At 40.2% G+C, this 17,990-nt stretch overlaps 1 pseudogene; it reads left to right on the top strand.

The window, feature by feature from the left end:
- Window positions 1–1,417: 1,417 nt before the first annotated feature.
- Window positions 1,418–6,585, top strand: LOC149747461 (zyxin pseudogene; annotated as a pseudogene).
- The last annotated feature ends 11,405 nt before the right edge of the window (window positions 6,586–17,990 follow it).

Below are 17,990 nucleotides of genomic sequence, written 5' to 3'. Positions count from 1 at the left end.
CTCACAAAATTAGACCAGAACTTATACACCAAACATAAACAGGGTGACTGCTCACTAAAAGAGAAGATTTAGGATCAAGAGTGTCCTAACTTAAGAATCAAAATGTCCAGGATAAAATCAAAAACGTTTACTCAGGAAAACCACAATTTGAATGAGAAAAGACAGAAAATGTTAATACTAAGATGAATCAGATACGTAGTTATCTGACAAGGATTTTAAAGTAGTCACCATAAAAATGCTCTGACAATGAATTACAAATTCTCTAGAAGTAAATAAAAAAAGAAAATGTCAACAAAGAATAAAAGGTATAAAGATAAACAAATAGAAATTATAGAACTCAGAAATACAATAACCAAAATTTTAAAACTCATGGATGGGTTCGGTAGTAGAGTGGAGATGACAAGGATAGAATCAGTGAATTGAGGATAAATCAATCTAAATAATGAAGAGAAAATAGACTGGAAAAAAAGTTAGCAGAACCTCAGGCTTTGTGGGAGGATAACAAGATCCATCATTCATATCATTGAAGTCCCAGGACAGAAGAAAGAACATGGGACTGAAAAAGTAGTTGAAGAAATAAAAATTTCCCAAATTTGGCAAAACACATAAAATTGTAGGTCCAAGAAGCTGAACAAACTCCAAATAGGATAAAGCAAATAAAATTCACACCAAGGCACATCATACTCAAACTTCTGAAAACTAAAGACAAAGAAAGAAAAATCTTAGAAAGCAGGAGAGAAACAATATAATGCCTATAAGGGAACACCAATTTGAACAAGAACAAGTTTCTCATCAGAACAATGGAATCCAGAAGAAAGTGGCACATTTTTCAAGAGCTGAAAGACGTGTCAACCAAAATTCTATATATGGTGAAACTATTTTTCAGAATTAAAGTGGAAAAGAAGACATCTCAGGCAAAGAAATGAGAATCTGTTTCTAGCAGATCTACTCTTAAAGAATGGCTGATGGAAGCTCTTAAAACAGAAAAAAAGAAGATAATAGAGGGCTAAGACTTTCAGAAAGGAAAGAAGAACTGCAGAATGGGTAAAAGTAGAAGTAAACATAAGAGACTATCCTTCATCTAATGGATTTCTTTAGTCATATTTTATGCTTGAAGCAAAAGTTATAACACTGATTTTTACAAAGATGTTAGATTATACACATCAGTGTTATAAAAGTTATAATATCTGATGTGTATACAGAGGAAATGTTTAAGACAATTACATTTTTTCAGTGTGGAAGGTAAAAGGATTTAACAGAAGTAAGAGTTCTACACTCCACACATTGTGGTAAAATGTTGACACAAGTCAGCTGTGATGACTTCCATATGTATACAATAATAACTAGAACAATCACTGAGAAAACTATACAAAGTGATATACTAAAACTATACAAAGTGATATATATATATATACTAAAGTGTATATATATATACAAAGTGATATATATATATATACTAAAACTATACAAAGTGATATATATATATAAAAATCAAAGTGGAACTCTAAAAAGTGTTCAAATAACCCACAGGAAGGCAGGAGAAGGGTAACAAGAAACAGAAGACACAAGCAGTAAATAAATTAAACATTAATATATCAATAATTAGTTTAAATGTAAGAGGCCTAAATACATCAATTAAAAGACAGATTGGTAGACTGAATACAAAGACATGGCCCAACTATATGCTATAAAAACTCACTTTAATCATAATGACATAGGTAAGTTGAAAGTAAAAGGATAGAAAAACATACATCATGTAAGTGTTAATTTTTTAAAAGGAAGAGTGGTTATATTAATATCAAAGTGACTTCAGAACAAAGAAAATTACCAGGGACAGAGAGGGACATTACATAATGATTTAAAAAAATCAATCTACTGACAAGAGACTGCAGTCCTATGTGTGTAAGCACACACACCCAGATGCACAAAGAGGTCTTCAAAATACTTGAAGCAAAAAATGATAGAGCTGAAAAGAAAAACTGACAAATCCACTATTATTGTTGGAGACTCTCCTCTCAGTAATTGGTATAACTACTAGAGAGAAAATCCACAAAGCTATAGAAGAACTGAACAACACCCTCCACCAACAGGAACTAATTGACATTTATAGAACACTCTACCCAATAATACCAGAATACACATGCTTTACAAGGGACTATAGAACACTCACTAAAATAGACTACATCCTGGCTTTATAAACTAACCTTAAGTGTAAAACAAATAAAATCAGACAGAGTACATTCTCTGATAATAAGAAGAAAGCTAGAAATCAATAGTAGAAAGTCAAAATGAAAATCTCCAAAAACCTGGATGTAAACAACATGCTAAATAAGACATGGATCAAAAAGGAAATTTTTAAAAAATTTTTTTAAAAATTGAAATCTTCCTAAAGAACACTTCTTAAAAAATATTCAAGAAAAAATGAAATTGTGTTTAATGAAAATGAAATCACAAGGTACCAAATTTGTGGGATGCAGGTAACAGTGCGGAGAGGGAAATTTATAGGACTAAATACTTACATAAGAAGAGAGGAAAGATCTGAAATTAATAATCTAAGTACTTGAGAGAAATGGGCTCTCAGACAAGATGGTGAAGTAGAAGGACTTGATCTCACCTCCTCTCAAGTAAACACCAAAATCACAACTAACTGCTGAACAACCATGAAAAAAAGACTGGAACCTACCAAAAAAGATATTCTACATCCAAACACAAAGAAGAAGCCACAACAAGACAATAGGAGGGGCACTTTCATGATATAATCAAATCAAATCCCATACCTGCCAGTTGGGTGACCCACAAACTGGAAAATAATTATATTGCAGAGGTTCTCCCAGAGGAGTGAGAGTTCTGAACCCCACATCAGGCTTCCCAGCCTGGGAGTTTGGCATCAGGATGAGGCGCCCCAGACCATTTGCCTTTGAAAACCAGCAGGGCTTGATAACAGGACTGGGGGAAACAGAAACACCACTCTTGGAGGGTGCACACAAGGTCTTGTATGCACCAGGAGCCAGGGGGACAAAGCAGTGACTTCACAGGAACCTGGGCCAGACCTACCTGCTGGTTCTGGAGTGTCTCCTGGAGAGGTAGGGGGCAGCTGTAGCCCACTGCAGGGACAAAGACACTAGTGGTGGAGGCACCGGGAAATACTCATTGGCATGAGCTGCCCTGAAGGCCACCATTTTGATGCCAAGACCTGGCCCCACACAACAGCCTGTGGGTTCCAGTGCTGGGATGCCACAGGCCTAACAACAGGGCAGGAACACAGTCCCACCCATCAGCAGATAGCTGCTTAAAGTCTTCCTGCACCCACAGCCACCTCTAAATAAACCACTTCACATGGCCTACCCACCAGAAGGAAAAGACACAGCTCCACCTACCAGTGGGCAGGCACTAGTCCCTCCCACCAGGAAGCCTGCCCAAGCCTTTTAGACCAGCATAACCCACCAGGGGGCAGACACCAGAAGCAATAGGAACTACAATCCTACAGCCTGTGGGACCACAAACACAGAAAGTTAGACAAAATGAGACAGCAGAGGAGTATATTCCAGGCAAAGGAACAAGATAGAACCCCATTTCCATGCAAATGGAAATCAAAGGAAAGCTGAAGTAGCAATACTTATATCAAACAAAATAGACTTTAAAATAAAGACTGTTACAAGGGACAAAGAAGGACAGTAAATAATGACCAAGGGATAAATCCAAGAAGATATAACAATTGTAAATATAAATGCACCCAACATAGGAACACCTCAATAGATAAGACAAATGCTAACAGCCATAAAAGGAGAAATCAATTGTAACACAATAATAGTGTGGGACTTTAACACTGCACTTACATCAATGGACAGATCATCCAGACAGAAAATCAATAAGGAAACACACGCCTTAAATGATACATTAGACTAGATGGACTTAATTTATAGAGGATTCCATCCAAAAGCAGCAGAATACATTCTTTTCAAGAACATGGAACATTCTCCAGGATAGATCACTTGCTGGGCCACAAAGCAAACCTCGTAAATTTAAGAAAATTGAAATCATATCAAGCATTTTTTCCAACAATGATGGTATGACATCAGAAATCAACTACAAGAAGAACACTGTAAAAAATACAAAAACATGGAGGCTAAACAATATGTTACTAAACAACCAATGGATCATTGAGGAAATCAAAAAATACCTAGAGAAATATGAAAACAAAAACACAGTGATCCTCAGGAAAGAAGAAAAATCTCAAATAAATAACCTAACCTTACACGTAAGGCAACTAGAGAAAGAAGAACAAACAAAACACAGGTTAGCAGAAGGAAAGAAATCATAAAAATCAGAGCAGAAATAAATGAAATAGAGATGAAGAAAACAATAGAAAAGATCAATAAAGCTAAAAGCTAGTTGCTTGAAAGGTAAACAAAACTGATGAACCTTTAGCCAGACTCAAGAGAAAAAAAAAGGGAAAGGGCTCAAATCAATAAAATTAGAAGTGAAAAAGGAGAAGTTAAGTGACACCACAGAACTACAAATGATCATAAGAGAATACTAAAAGCAACTATATGCCAATAAAATGGACAACCTAGAAGAAATGGACAAATTTTGTAAGGTACAATTCTTCCAAGACTGAACCAGGAGGAAACAGAAAATATGAACAGACAAATCACAAGTACTGGAATTGAAAGTGTGATTTAAAAACTTCCAACACTTCAAGATGGCGGAGGAGTAAGACATGGAAATCACCTTCCTCCCCACAAATACATCAAAACTACATCTACAGATGCAGAGTCTGTGGACCCGGCTGCGATGTGACCACCTGAGATGCTCCGGCCCACACTGGGCCTGGCCATGGTGGCCCTCCACCCACCTCGCATGATCTCCATCTCAGCTCCAGTTTTTTATACCGCACAGAAGAAGTTCAGCCAGTGGTGGCCCCAAAGCCCAAAGTGAATCGTTTCCAGCCTGGTGACAGTGAGCCTTGCTCAGCCACTGGGGCCCAATGTGCACAGATGGGCCGGGTGGACAAGATTCCCCCGCCACCCCCAGAAGACTTTCCCTTACCGCCTCCTCCCATGCTTGGGGAGGCCAATGATGCCGAGGGCGCTCTGGGAGGTGGCTTCCCACCTCCCCCTTCCCCAATCGAGAAACCATTTCCTGCTGCGCCTTTAGAGAGGAGATCTTCCCTTCCCCACTGCCTCTGCTAGTGGAGGAGGGAGGGCCTGAAGCCCCCATACAGCTCCCACCACAGCCCAGGGAGAAGGTGAGCAGTACTAATCTGGAGATCGACTCTCTGTCTTCATTGCTGGATGACATGACCAGCAATGATCCCATCAAAACCTGGGTGTCATCTGGATATGTATCACCACCAGTCACCACTCCATTCATTTCCAAATCCAGTTCTAAGCCTGCAACTGGGGGCACAGCACCTCTGCCTCCCTGGAAGTCCCCTTCTAGTTCCCAGGTTCAGCCTCAGAGCCAGACACATTTCCATGTGCAGCCCCAGCCCCAGGCCAGGCCTCAGGTCCAACTCCATGCTCAGCCACAGCTCCAGGCCCAGCCTCAGCCTGTGCCTTTGATTAACACCCAGCCTCAAGGTCCCCATGCCCCATCTCCAGCCACCAAGTTTTCTCCAGTGACTCCCAAGTTTACTTCTGTGGCTTCCAAGTTCAGCCCTGGAGCTCCAGGTTGGCCCAGGTCACAGCCCAATCAGAAGTTGGGGCCCCCTGAAGCTCCCTCTTCCACTGGCACAGGCTCCCCTCAGCCCCCCAGCTTCACCTATGCTCAGCAGAAGGAGAAGGCCCAAGTGTAGGAGGAGCAGCACCCAGTGCCCCTACCAGCTAAAAACAAAAAACAGGTGTGCCCCTCTGGGGCCCCAGGACTTTTGACTCTGAAAGAGGTGGATGAGCTGGAGCAGCTGACCCAGCAGCTGATGTAGGACATGGAGCATTATCAGAGGCAGAACGTGGCCATCAACGAGTTCTGTGGCCGGTGTCACCAGCCCCTGGCATGTGCTCAGCCTGCAGTGCACGCTCTGGGGCAGCTGTTCCACATCACCTGCTTTACCTGCCATCAGTGTGAACAGCAGTTGCAGGGACAGCAGTTCTACAGCCTGGAGGGTGCGCTGTATTGTGAGGGCTGCTATACTGACACCCTGAAGAAGTGCAACACCTGTGGGCAGCCCATCACTGACCACATGCTAAGGGCCACAAGCAAGGCCTACCACCCACAGTGCTTCACCTGTGTGGTCTGTGCCTGCCCCCTTGAGGGCACCTCCTACATAGCGGACCAGGCCAACTGGTCCCACTGTGTCCCCAACTACCACAAGAAGTATGCTCCCAGGTGCTCCATCTGCGCAGAGCCGATCATGCCCAAGCCTGGCTGAGAGGAGGCCATGTCTGTGGTTGCTCTGGACAAGAACTTCCATATGAAGTGCTACAACTGTGAGAACTGTGGAAACCACTGTCCATTGAGGTGGATGACAATGGCTGCTCCCCTTGGCTGGCCACATGCTCTGCTGGAAATGCCACACTGCCAGAGCCCGGACCTGAGTGAGGACTGGCCCCCTTTTGACTGCAAATCCATTCCCCATTAGCAGACCATCCACAATGAGACCACCACCTCTTCACCCTCCCCACAGTTATTTTTTGATGTCTAACACTTCCCTCCATACCAACCCCCACCTCAGTATCCCTTGTGCCCTGATTCAGGGACCCAACATGGCCTAGGGCTGCAGAGTCCCTGGCCTGAGGTTCAGTCCTCCCCAATACTGCAGGGACCACCCACCAAAGTCTAGGTACCCCACCTGAGCAGGCACCAGAGTGAGTGCTGCTACTTTCACTGATGTACTGATTCTCTCAACTGGCACTCGAGCAGCCTCTTACTCTGCTCGCTGCGGGCCAGGAAACGTCCTGACCTGCTGGGAGGCTGGGCTGGGCTCCCTAGCCTAGACGTTCCCAACCCATGTGCTGTCAGGTTTTCGGTACAAATAAAAGATGTTTTCCAGAAAAAAAAAATACATCTACATGTGGAACAACTCCTACAGAACACTTACTGAACGCTGGAAGAAGAACTCAGACTTCCAAAAAGGCAAGAAACTCCCCACGTATCTGGGTAAGGCAAAAGGGAAAAGGAAAAACAGAGACAAAATAATAGGGACAGGACCTGCACCTCTGAGAGGGAGCTGTGAAGGAGGAAAAGTTTCCACACAATAGGAAGCCCCTTCACTGGTGGAGATGGGAGGTGGGCCGGGGGAAAGCTTCAGAGCCACGGAGGAGAGTGCAGCAACAGGGGTGCAGAGGACAAAGCAAAGAGATTCCTGCACAGAAGATCAGTGCCAACCAGCACTCACCAGCCTGAGAGGCTTGTCTGCTCACCCGCCGGGGCGGGCGGGGCTGGGTGCTGAAGCTCCGGCATCAGAGGTCAGATCCCAGGGAGAGGACTGGGGTTGGCTCTTGAAAACAGCCTGAAGGGGCTAGTGCACCACAGCTATCTGGGAGGGAGTCCAGGAAAAAGTCTGGACCTGCCAAAGAGGCAAGAGACTTTTTCTTCCCTCTTTGTTTCCTGGTGCGGGAGGAGAGGGTATTAAGAGTGCTGCTTAAGGGAGCTCCAGAGACGGGCGCGAGCCGCGGCTAAAAGCGCACACCCCAGAGACGGGCATAAGACACTAAGGCTGCTGCTGCTGCCACCAAGAAGCCTATGGGCGAGCACAGGTCACTATCCACACCTCCCTTCCTGGGAGCCTGTGCAGCCCGCCACTGCAAGTGTCCCGGTATCCAGGGACCCGGGACTTCCCCAGGAGAAGCCACGGCGCACCTCAGGCTGGTGCAATATCACGTCGGCCTCTGCCACTGCAGGATCGCCCCGCATCCGCACCCTTCCCTCCCCCCCGCCTGAGTGAGCCAGAGCCCCCGAATCAGCGGCTCCTTTAACCCCATCCTGTCTGAGCGAAGAACAGACGCCCTTCGGTGACCTACACGCAGAGGCGTGTCCAAATCCAAAGCTGAGCCCCTGGGAGCTATGAGAACAAAGAAGAGAAAGGGAAATCTCTCCCAGCAGCCTCAGAAGCAGCGGATTAAAGCTCCACAATCAACTTGATGTACCCTGCATCTGTGGAATACATGAATAGAAAACGAATCATCCCAAATTGAGGAGGTGGACTTTGAGAGCAAGATTTATTATTTTTTTCTCCTTTTCCTCTTTTTGTGAGTGTGTATGTGTATGCTCCTGTGTGAGATTTTGTCTGTATAGCTTTGCTTCCACCATTTGCCCTAGGGTTCTATCTGTCCTTTTTTTTTTTTTTTTTTTAGTTTTTCTTTTCTTAATAATTATTTTTTATGTTAATAACTTTATTTTATTTTATCTTACTTTGTTTTATTTTATCGTCTTTCTTTCTTTCTTTACTTCCTTCCCTCCTTCCTTCCTTCCTTCCTTCCTTCCTCCATCCCTCCCACCTTTCTTTCTTCCTTCCTTCCTTCCTTTCTTTCTTTCTTTCTTTCTTTCTTTCTTTCTTTTTCTTTCTTTCTTTCTTCTTTCTTCCTTTTTCTTTCTTTCTTTCTTTCTTTACTTTTTCTCCCTTTTATTCTGGGTCATGTGGATGAAAGGCTCTTGGTGCTGCAGCCAGGAGTCAATGCTGTGTCTCTGACAGTGTGCCTCAGGACACTGGTCCACAAGAGACCTCCCAGCTCCATGTAAAATCAAACGGTGAAAATCTCCCAGAGATCTCCATCTCAACACCAACACCCAGCTTCACTCAATGACCAGCAAGCTACAGAGCAGGACACCCTATGCCAAACAACTAGCAAGACAGGAACACAGCCCCAACCATTAGCAGAGAGGCTGCCTAAAATCATAAGTCCACAGACACCCCAAAACACATGACCAGACATGGACCTGCCCACCAGAAAGACAGGATCCAGCCTCATCCACCAGAACACAGGCACTAGTTCCCTCCACAAGGAAGCCTACACAACCCATTGAACCAACTTTAGCCACTGAGAACAGACACCAAAAACAACGGGAACTACAAACCTGCAGTCTGCAAAAAGGAGACTCCAAACACAGTAAGATAAGCAAAATGAGAAGACAGAAAAACACACAGCAGATGAAGGAGCAAGGTAAAAATCTAACAGACCTAACAAATGAAGAGGAAATAGGCAGTCTACCAGAAAAAGAATTCAGAATAATGATAGGAAAGATGATCCAAAATCTTGGAAATAGAATAGAGAAAATGCAAGAAACATTTAACAAGGACCTAGAAGAACTAAAGATGAAACAAGCAATGATAAACCACATTCATTTCATGATAAATGAAATGAAAAATACTCTAGATGGGATCAATAGCAGAATAACTGAGGCAGAAGAACGGATAAGTGACCTGGAAGATAAAATAGTGGAAATAACCACTGCAGAGCAGACTAAAGAAAAAAGAATGAAAAGAACTGATGTCCTCAGAGACCTCTGGGACAACATTAAACGCATTAACATTCAAATTATAAGGGTTCTGGAAGAAGAAGAGAAAAAGAAAGGGACTGAGAAAATATTTGAAGAGATTATAGTTGAAAACTTCCCTAATATGGGAAAGGAAATAGTTATCAAGTCCAGGAAGCACAGATAGTCCCATACAGGATAAATCCAAGGAGAAATATGCCAAGACACATATTAATCAAACTGTCAAAAATTAAATGCAAAGAAAACATATTAAAAGCAGCAAGAGAAAAACAACAAATGACACACAAGGGAATCCTCGTAAGGTTAACAGCTGATCTTTCAGCAGAAACTCTGTAAGCCAACAGGGACTGGCAGGACATATTTAAAGTGAAGAAGGAGAAAAGTCTGCAACCAAGATTACTGTATCCAGCAAGGATCTCATTCAGATTTGATGGAGAAATTAAAACCCTTATAGACAAGCAAAAGCTAAGAGACTTCAGCACCGTAAAACCAGCTTTGCAACAAATGCTAAAGGAACTTCTCTAGGCAAGAAACACAAGAGAAGGAAAAGGCCTACAATAACAAACCCAAAACAATTAAGAAAATGGGAATAAGAATATACATGTTGATAATTACCTTAAATGTAAATGGATTAAATTTTCCAACCCAAAGACATAAACTGGCTGAATGGATACAAAAACAAGACCCATATATATGCCATCAACAAGAGACCCAATTCAGACCTAGGGACACGTACAGACTGAAAGTGAGGGGATGGAAAAAGATATTCCATGCAAATGGAAATCAAAAGAAAACTGGAGTAGCAATTCTCATATCAGACAAAATAGACTTTAAAATAAAGGCTATTACAAGAGACAAAGAAGGACATTATGTAATGATTAAGGGATCGATCCAAGAAGAAGGCATAAAAATTGTAAATATTTATGCACCTAACATAGGAGCACCTCAATACATAAGGCAAATATTAACAGCCATAAAAGGGGAAATGAACAGTAACACAATCATAGTAGGGGACTTTAACACCCCACTTTCACCAATGGCCAGATCATCCAGAATGAAAATAAATAAGGAAACACAAGCTTTAAATGATACATTAAATAAGATGGACTTAATTAATATTTATAGGACGTTCCATCCAAAAACAACAGAATACACGTTCTTCTCAAGTGCCCATGGAACATTTTCCAGGATAGGTCATATCTCTGATCACAAACCAAGCCTTCCTAAATTTAAGAAAATTGAAATTGTAACAAGTATCTTTTCCAACCACAATGCTATGAGACAAGATATCAATTACAGGAAAAGATCTGTAAAAAATACAAACACATGGAGGCTAAACAATAAACTACTTAATAACGAAGTGCTCATTGAAGAAATCAAAGAGGAAATCAAAATATACCTAGATACAAATGACAATGGAGACACAACGACCCAAAACCTATGGGATGCAGCAAAAGCAGTTCTAAGAGGGAAGTTTATAGCAATACAATCCTACCTTAAGAAACAGGAAACATCTCAAATAAACAACTTAACCTTGCACCTAAAGCAATTAGAGAAAGAAGAAAAAAGAAACCCCAAAGTTAGGGCTTCTCTGGTGGAGCAGTGGTTGAGAGTCAGCCTGCCAATGCAGGGACCACGGGTTCGTGCCCCAGTCCGGGAAGATCCCACATGCTGTGGAGTGGCTGGGCCCATAAGCCATGGCCGCTGAGCCTGCCCATCCAGAGCCTGTGCTCCACAATGGGACAGGCCACAACAGTGAGAGGCCCGTGTACTGCAAAAAAGAAACAAACAAAAAATCCCCAAAAGTTAGCAGAAGGAAAGAAATCATAAAGATCAGATGAGAAATAAATGAAAAAGGATGAAGGAGATGATAACAAAGCTCAATAAAACTAAAAGCTGGTTCTTTGAGAAGATAAACAAAATTGATAAACCATTAGCCAGATTCATCAAGAAAAAAGGGAAAAGACTCAAATCAACAGAATTAGACATGAAAAAGGAGAAGTAACAACTGACACTGCAGAAATACAAAAGATCATGAGAGATTACTACAAGCCACTCTATGCCAGTGAAATGGACAACTTGGAAGAAATGGACAAATTCTTACAAATGCACAACGTGCCAAGACTGAATCAGGAAGAAATAGAAAATATGAACAGACCAATCACAAGCACTGAAATTGAAACTGTGATTAAAAACCTTCCAATGAACCAAAGCCCAGGACCAGATGGCTTCACAGGCAAATTCTATCAAACATTTAGAGAAGAGCTAACACCTATCCTTCTCAAACTCTTCCAAAATATAGCAGAGGGAGGAACACTCCCAAACTCATTCTATGAGGCCACCATCACCTTGATATCAAAAACAGACAAGGATGTCACAAAGAATGAAAAGTACAGGCCAATATCACTGATGAACATTGATGCAAAAATCCTCAACAAAATACTAGCAAACAGAATCCAACAGCACATTAAAAGGATCATGCAACATGATCAAGTGCGGTTTATTCCAGGAATGCAAGGATTCTTTAATATATGCAAATCAATCAACGCGATACACCATATTAACAAATTGAAGGAGAAAAACTGCATGATCATCTTAATAGATGCCGAGAAAGCTTTCAACAATATTCAACACCCATTTATGATAAAAACCCTGCAGAAAGTAGGCATAGAGGGAACTTTCCTCAACATAATAAAGGTCATATATGACAAACCCACAGCCAACATCATCCTCAATGGTGAGAAACTGAAAGCATTTCCTCTAAGATCAGGAGCAAGACACGGCTGCCCACTCTCACCACTCTTATTCAACATAGTTTTCTTAGTTTTAGCCACAGCAATCAGAGAAGAAAAGGAAATAAAAGGAATCCAAATCGGAAAAGAAGAAGTAAAGCTGTCACTCTTTGCAGGTGACATGATACTATACATAGAGAATCCTAAAGATGCCACCAGAAAACTACTAGAGCTAATCAATGAATTAGGTAAAGTAGCAGGATACAAAATTAATGCACAGAAATCTCTGGCATTCTTATACACTAATGATGAAAAATCAGAAAGTGAAATCAAGAAAACACTGCCATTTACCATTGCAACAAAAAGAATAAAATATCTAGGAATAAACCTACCTAAGGAGACAAAAATCCTGTATGCAGAAAATTATAAGACACTGATGAAAGAAATTAAAGTTGATACAAATAGATGGAGAGATATACCATGTTCTTGGATTGGAAGAATCAACATTGTGAAAATGACTCTACTACCCAAAGCAATCTACAGATTCAGTGCAATCCCTATCAAACTACCACTGGCACTTTTCACAAAACTAGAGCAAAAAATTTCACAATTTGTATGGAAACACAAAAGATCCCGAATAGCCAAAGCAATCTTGAGAACAAAAAACGGATCTGGAGGAATCAGGCTCCCTGACTTCAGACTATACTACAAAGCTACAGTAATAAAGACAGTATGGTACTGGCACAAAAACAGAAATATAGGTCGATGGAACAGTATAGAAATCCCAGAAATAAACCCACACACCTATGGTCACCTTATCTTTGATAAAGGAGGCAGGAATGTACAGTGGAGAAAGGACAGCCTCTTCAATAAGTGGTGCTGGGAAAACTGGACAGGTACATGTAAAAGTATGAGATTAGATCACTCCCTAACACCATACAAAAGAATAAGCTCAAAATGGGTTAAAGACTAAATGTAAGCCCAGAAATTATCAAACTCTTAGAGGAAAACACAGGCAGAACACTCTATGACATAAATCACAGCAAGATCCTTTTTGACCCACCTCCTAGGGAAATGAAAATAAAAACAAAAATAAACAAATGGGACGTGATGAAACTTAAAAGCTTTTGCACAGCAAAGGAAACCATAAACAAGACCAAAACACAACCCTCAGAATGGGAGAAAATATTTGCAAATGAAACAACTGACAATGGATTAATCTACAAAATTTACAAGCAGCTCATGCAGCTCAATTAGAAAAAAACAAACAACCCAATCCAAAAATGGGCAGAAGACCTAAATAGACATTTCTCCAAAGAAGATATACAGACTGCCAACAAACACATGAAAGAATGCTCAACATCATTAATCATTAGAGAAATGCAAATCAAAACTACAATGAGATATCATCTCACACCAGTCAGAATGGCCATCATCAAAAAATCTAGAAACAATAAATGCTGGAGAGGGTGTGGAGAAAAGGAAATACTCTTGCACTGCTGGTGGGAATGTGAATTGGTACAGCCACCATGGAGAACAGTATGGAGGTTCCTTAAAACACTACAAATAGAATTACCATATGACCCAGCAATCCCACTACTGGGCATATACCCTGTGTAAGCCATAATTCAAAAAGAGTCATGTACCAAAATGTTCATTGCAGCTCTATTAACAATAGTCAGGAGATGGAAACAACCTAAGTGTCCATCATCGGATGAATGGATAAAGAAGATGTGGCACATATATACAATGGAATATTACTCAGCCATAAAAAGAAACGAAATTGAGATATTTGTAATGAGGTGGATAGACCTAGAGTCTGTCATACATGGTGAACTAAGTCAGAAAGCGAAAGACAAATACCATATGCTAACACATATATATGGAATTTAGGGGGAAAAAATGTCATGAAGAACCTAAAGGTAAGACAGGAATAAAGACACAGACCTCCTAGAGAATGGACTTGTGGATATGGGGAGGGGGAAGGGTAAGCCGTGACAAAGCGAGAGAGTGGCATGGACATATATACACTACGAAATATAAAATAGATAGCTAGTGGGAAGCAGCCGTATGGCACTTGGAGATCAGCTCGGTGCTTTGTGACCACCTAGTGGGGTGAGATAGGGAGGGTGGGAGGGAGAGAGACGCAAGACAGAAGAGATATGGGAACATATGTATATGTATAACTGATTCACTTTGTTATAAAGCAGAAACTAACACCATTGTAAAGCAATTATACTCCAATAAAGATGAAAAAAAAAAAAGCATAGACTGGCTAAATGGATACAAAAAAAAAAGACTCTTATATACCAGAGACCACTTCAGACCTAGGGACACATACAGACTGAAAGTGAGTGGATGGAAAAAGATATTCCATGCAAATGGAAATCAAAAGAAAGGTGGAGTAGCAATTCTCATATCAGACAAAATAGACTTTAAAATAAAGACTATTACAAGAGACAAAGAAGGACACTACATAATGATCAAGGGATCAATCCAAGAAGATATAGCAATTGTAAGTATTTATGCACCCTACATAGGAGCACCTCAGTACATAAGGCAAATGCTAACAGTCATAAAAGGGGATATTGACAGTAACAGAATAATAGTAGGGGACTGTAACACCCCACTTTTACCAAGGGATATCGAAAATGAAAATAAATAAGGAAACACAAGCTTTAAATGGTACATTAAACAAGATGGATTTAATTGATATTTATAGGATATTCCATCCAAAAACAAGAGAATTCACTTTCTTCTCAAGTGCTCATGGAACATTCTCCAGGATAGATCATATCGTGGGTCACAAATTAAACCTTGGCAAATTTAAGAAAATTGAAATCGTATCAAGTATCCTTTCCAACCACAATGCTATGACACTACACATCAATTACAGGAAAAAATCTGTAAAAAATACAAACACATGGAGGCTAAACAATACACTACTTAATAACTAAGAGACCACTGAATAAACCAAGAGGAAATAAAAAAAAATACCTAAAAACAAATGACAATGAAAATATGATGTCCCAAAACCTATGGGATGCAGTAAAAGCCGTTCTAAGAGGGAAGTTTATAGCAATACAATCCAACCTCAAGAAACAAGAAAAATCTCAAATAAACAATCTAACCTTACACCTAAAGGAACTAGAGAAAGAAGAAAAAACAAAACACAAAGTTAGCAGAAGGAAAGAAATCATAAAGATCAGAGCAGAAATGAATGAAATAGAAACAAAGAAAACAATAGCACAGATCAATAAAACTAAAAGCTGGTTCTTTGAGAAGATAAACAAAATTGAGAAACCATTAGCCAGACTCACCAAGAAAAAGAGGGAGAGGACTCAAATCAATAAAATTAGAAATGAAAAAGGGGTAGTTACAACAGACACCGCAGAAATACAAAGCATCCTAAGAGATTACTACCAGCAACTCTATGCCAATAAAATGGACAACCTGGAAGAAACGGACAAATTCTTAGAAAGATGTAACCTTCCAAGACTGAACCAGGAAGAAATAGAAAATATGAACAGAAAAATCACAAGTAATGAAATTGAAACAGTAATTTAAAATCCAGGAAACAAAAGTCCCGGACCAGGTGGCTTCACAGGTGAATTCTATGAAACATTTAGAGAATAGCTAATACCCATCATTCTCAAACTCTTCCAAAAAATTTCAGAGGAAGGAGCACTCCCAAACCCATTCTATGAGGCAACCATCACCCTGATACCAAAAGCAGGCAAAGAAACTACAGAAAAAGAAAATTACAGACCAATATCACTGATGAATATAGACGTAAAAATCCTCAACAAAATAGTAGCAAACAGAATCCAACAACACATTAAAGGGATCATATAACATGATCAAATGGGGTTTATCCCAGGAATGCAAGGATTCTTCAATATACACAAATCAAACAATGTGATACACAATATTAACAAATTGAAGGAGAAAAACCATATGATCACTGCAATAGATGCAGAAAAACCTTTTGACAAAATTCAACACCCATTTATGATAAAAACCCTGCAGAAAGTAGACATAGAAGGAACTTACCTCAACATAATAAAGGTCATATATGACAAACGCACAGCCAACATCTTTCTCAATGGTGAAACACTGAAATCATTTCCACTAAGATCAGGAGCAAGACAAGGTTGCCCACTCTCAGCACCACAATTCAACATAGTTTTGGAAGTTTTAGCCACAGCAGTTAGAGAAGAAAAAGAAATAAATGAATCCAAACTGGAAAAGAAGTAAAACTGTCACTGTTTGCAGATGACATGATACTATACATAGAAAACCCTAAGGATGCTACCAAAAAACTCCTAGAGTTCATCAGTGAATTCAGCAAAGTTGTGGGGTAAAAAATTAATACACATAAATCTCTTGCATTTCTATACAATAACAAGGAAAATTCAGAAAAAGAAATTAAAGGAACAATCTTATGTATCATTGCAAGAAAAAGAATGAAATACCTAGGAATAAACCTACTTAAGGAGGTGAAAGACCTGTATACAGAAAACTATAAGATACTGCTGAAAGAAATAAAAAATGATACAAACAGATGGAGAGATATACCATGTTCTTGGGCTGGAAGAATCAATATAATGAAAATGACTATACTGCCTAAAGCAAACTACAGATTCAATAGAATCCCTGTCAAATTATGTATGGCACTTTTCACAGAACTAGAACAAAAAATTTTACAATTTGTATGGAAACACAAAAGACCATGAATAGTCAAAGCAATTTTGAGAAAGAAAAACAGAGCTGAAGGAAGCAGGCTCCCTGATTTCAGACTATACTCTAAAGCTAGAGTCATCAAAACAGTATGGTACTGGCACAAAAACTGAAATATAGATCAATGGAGCAATAGAGAAAGCCCAGAGGTAAACCCATGCTCATATGGTTACCTTATCTTTGACAAAGGAGACAAGAATATACAATGGAGAAAAGACAGCCTCTTCAATAAGTGGTGTTGGGAAAACTGGACAGCTACACGTAAAAGAATGAAATTAGTACACTCCCTAACACCATACACAAAAATAAACTCAAAATGGATTAGAGTCCTAAATGTAAGCCCAGATACTGTAAAACTCTTAAGAGGACAACATAGGCAGAACTCTCATTCATATAAATCTCAGCAACGTTTTTTTGATCCACCTCCTTGAGAAATGAAAATAAAAACAAAAATAATCAACTGGGACCTAATTAAACTTAAATGCTTTTATATAGCTTAGGAAACAATAAAGAAAATGAGAAGACAACCCACAGAATGGGAGAAAATATTTGCAAACGAAGCAACCAACAAGGGGTTAATCTCCAAAATATACAAACAGCTCATGCAGGACAACATCAAAACAAAAAAACAAAAACAAACAGACAAAAAAAACCCAATCAAAAAATGGGCAGAAGGGCTTCCCTTGTGGTGAAATGGTTGAGAGTCCACCTGCCAATGCAGGGGACACGAGTTTGTGCCCCGGTCCAGGAAGATCCCACATGCCATGGAGTGGCTAGGCCCGTGAGCCATGGCCACTGAGCCTGCATGTCCAGAGTCTGTGCTCCACAACGGTAGAGGCCACAACAGTGAGAGGCCCACGTACCGCAAAAAAAAAAAAAAAAAAAAAGGACAGAAGATTTAAATAGACATTTCTTCATAGAAGACATACAGATGGCCAAAAATTATATGAAAAGATGCTCAACATCTCTAATTATTGGAGAAATGCAAATCAAAAGTACAATGAGGCATCACCTCACATTGATCAGAATTGCCATCATTAAAAAGTCTACAAACAATAAATGCTGGAGAGGGTGTGGAGAAAA

Source organism: Delphinapterus leucas, chromosome 15, assembly GCF_059928025.1.
Source record: "Delphinapterus leucas isolate spDelLeu-1000000601 "Yukka" chromosome 15, BTC_Dleu_Yukka2, whole genome shotgun sequence".
In the NCBI taxonomy this organism is placed as follows: domain Eukaryota; kingdom Metazoa; phylum Chordata; class Mammalia; order Artiodactyla; family Monodontidae; genus Delphinapterus; species Delphinapterus leucas.
This window is presented reverse-complemented; position numbering and strand designations above follow the sequence as displayed.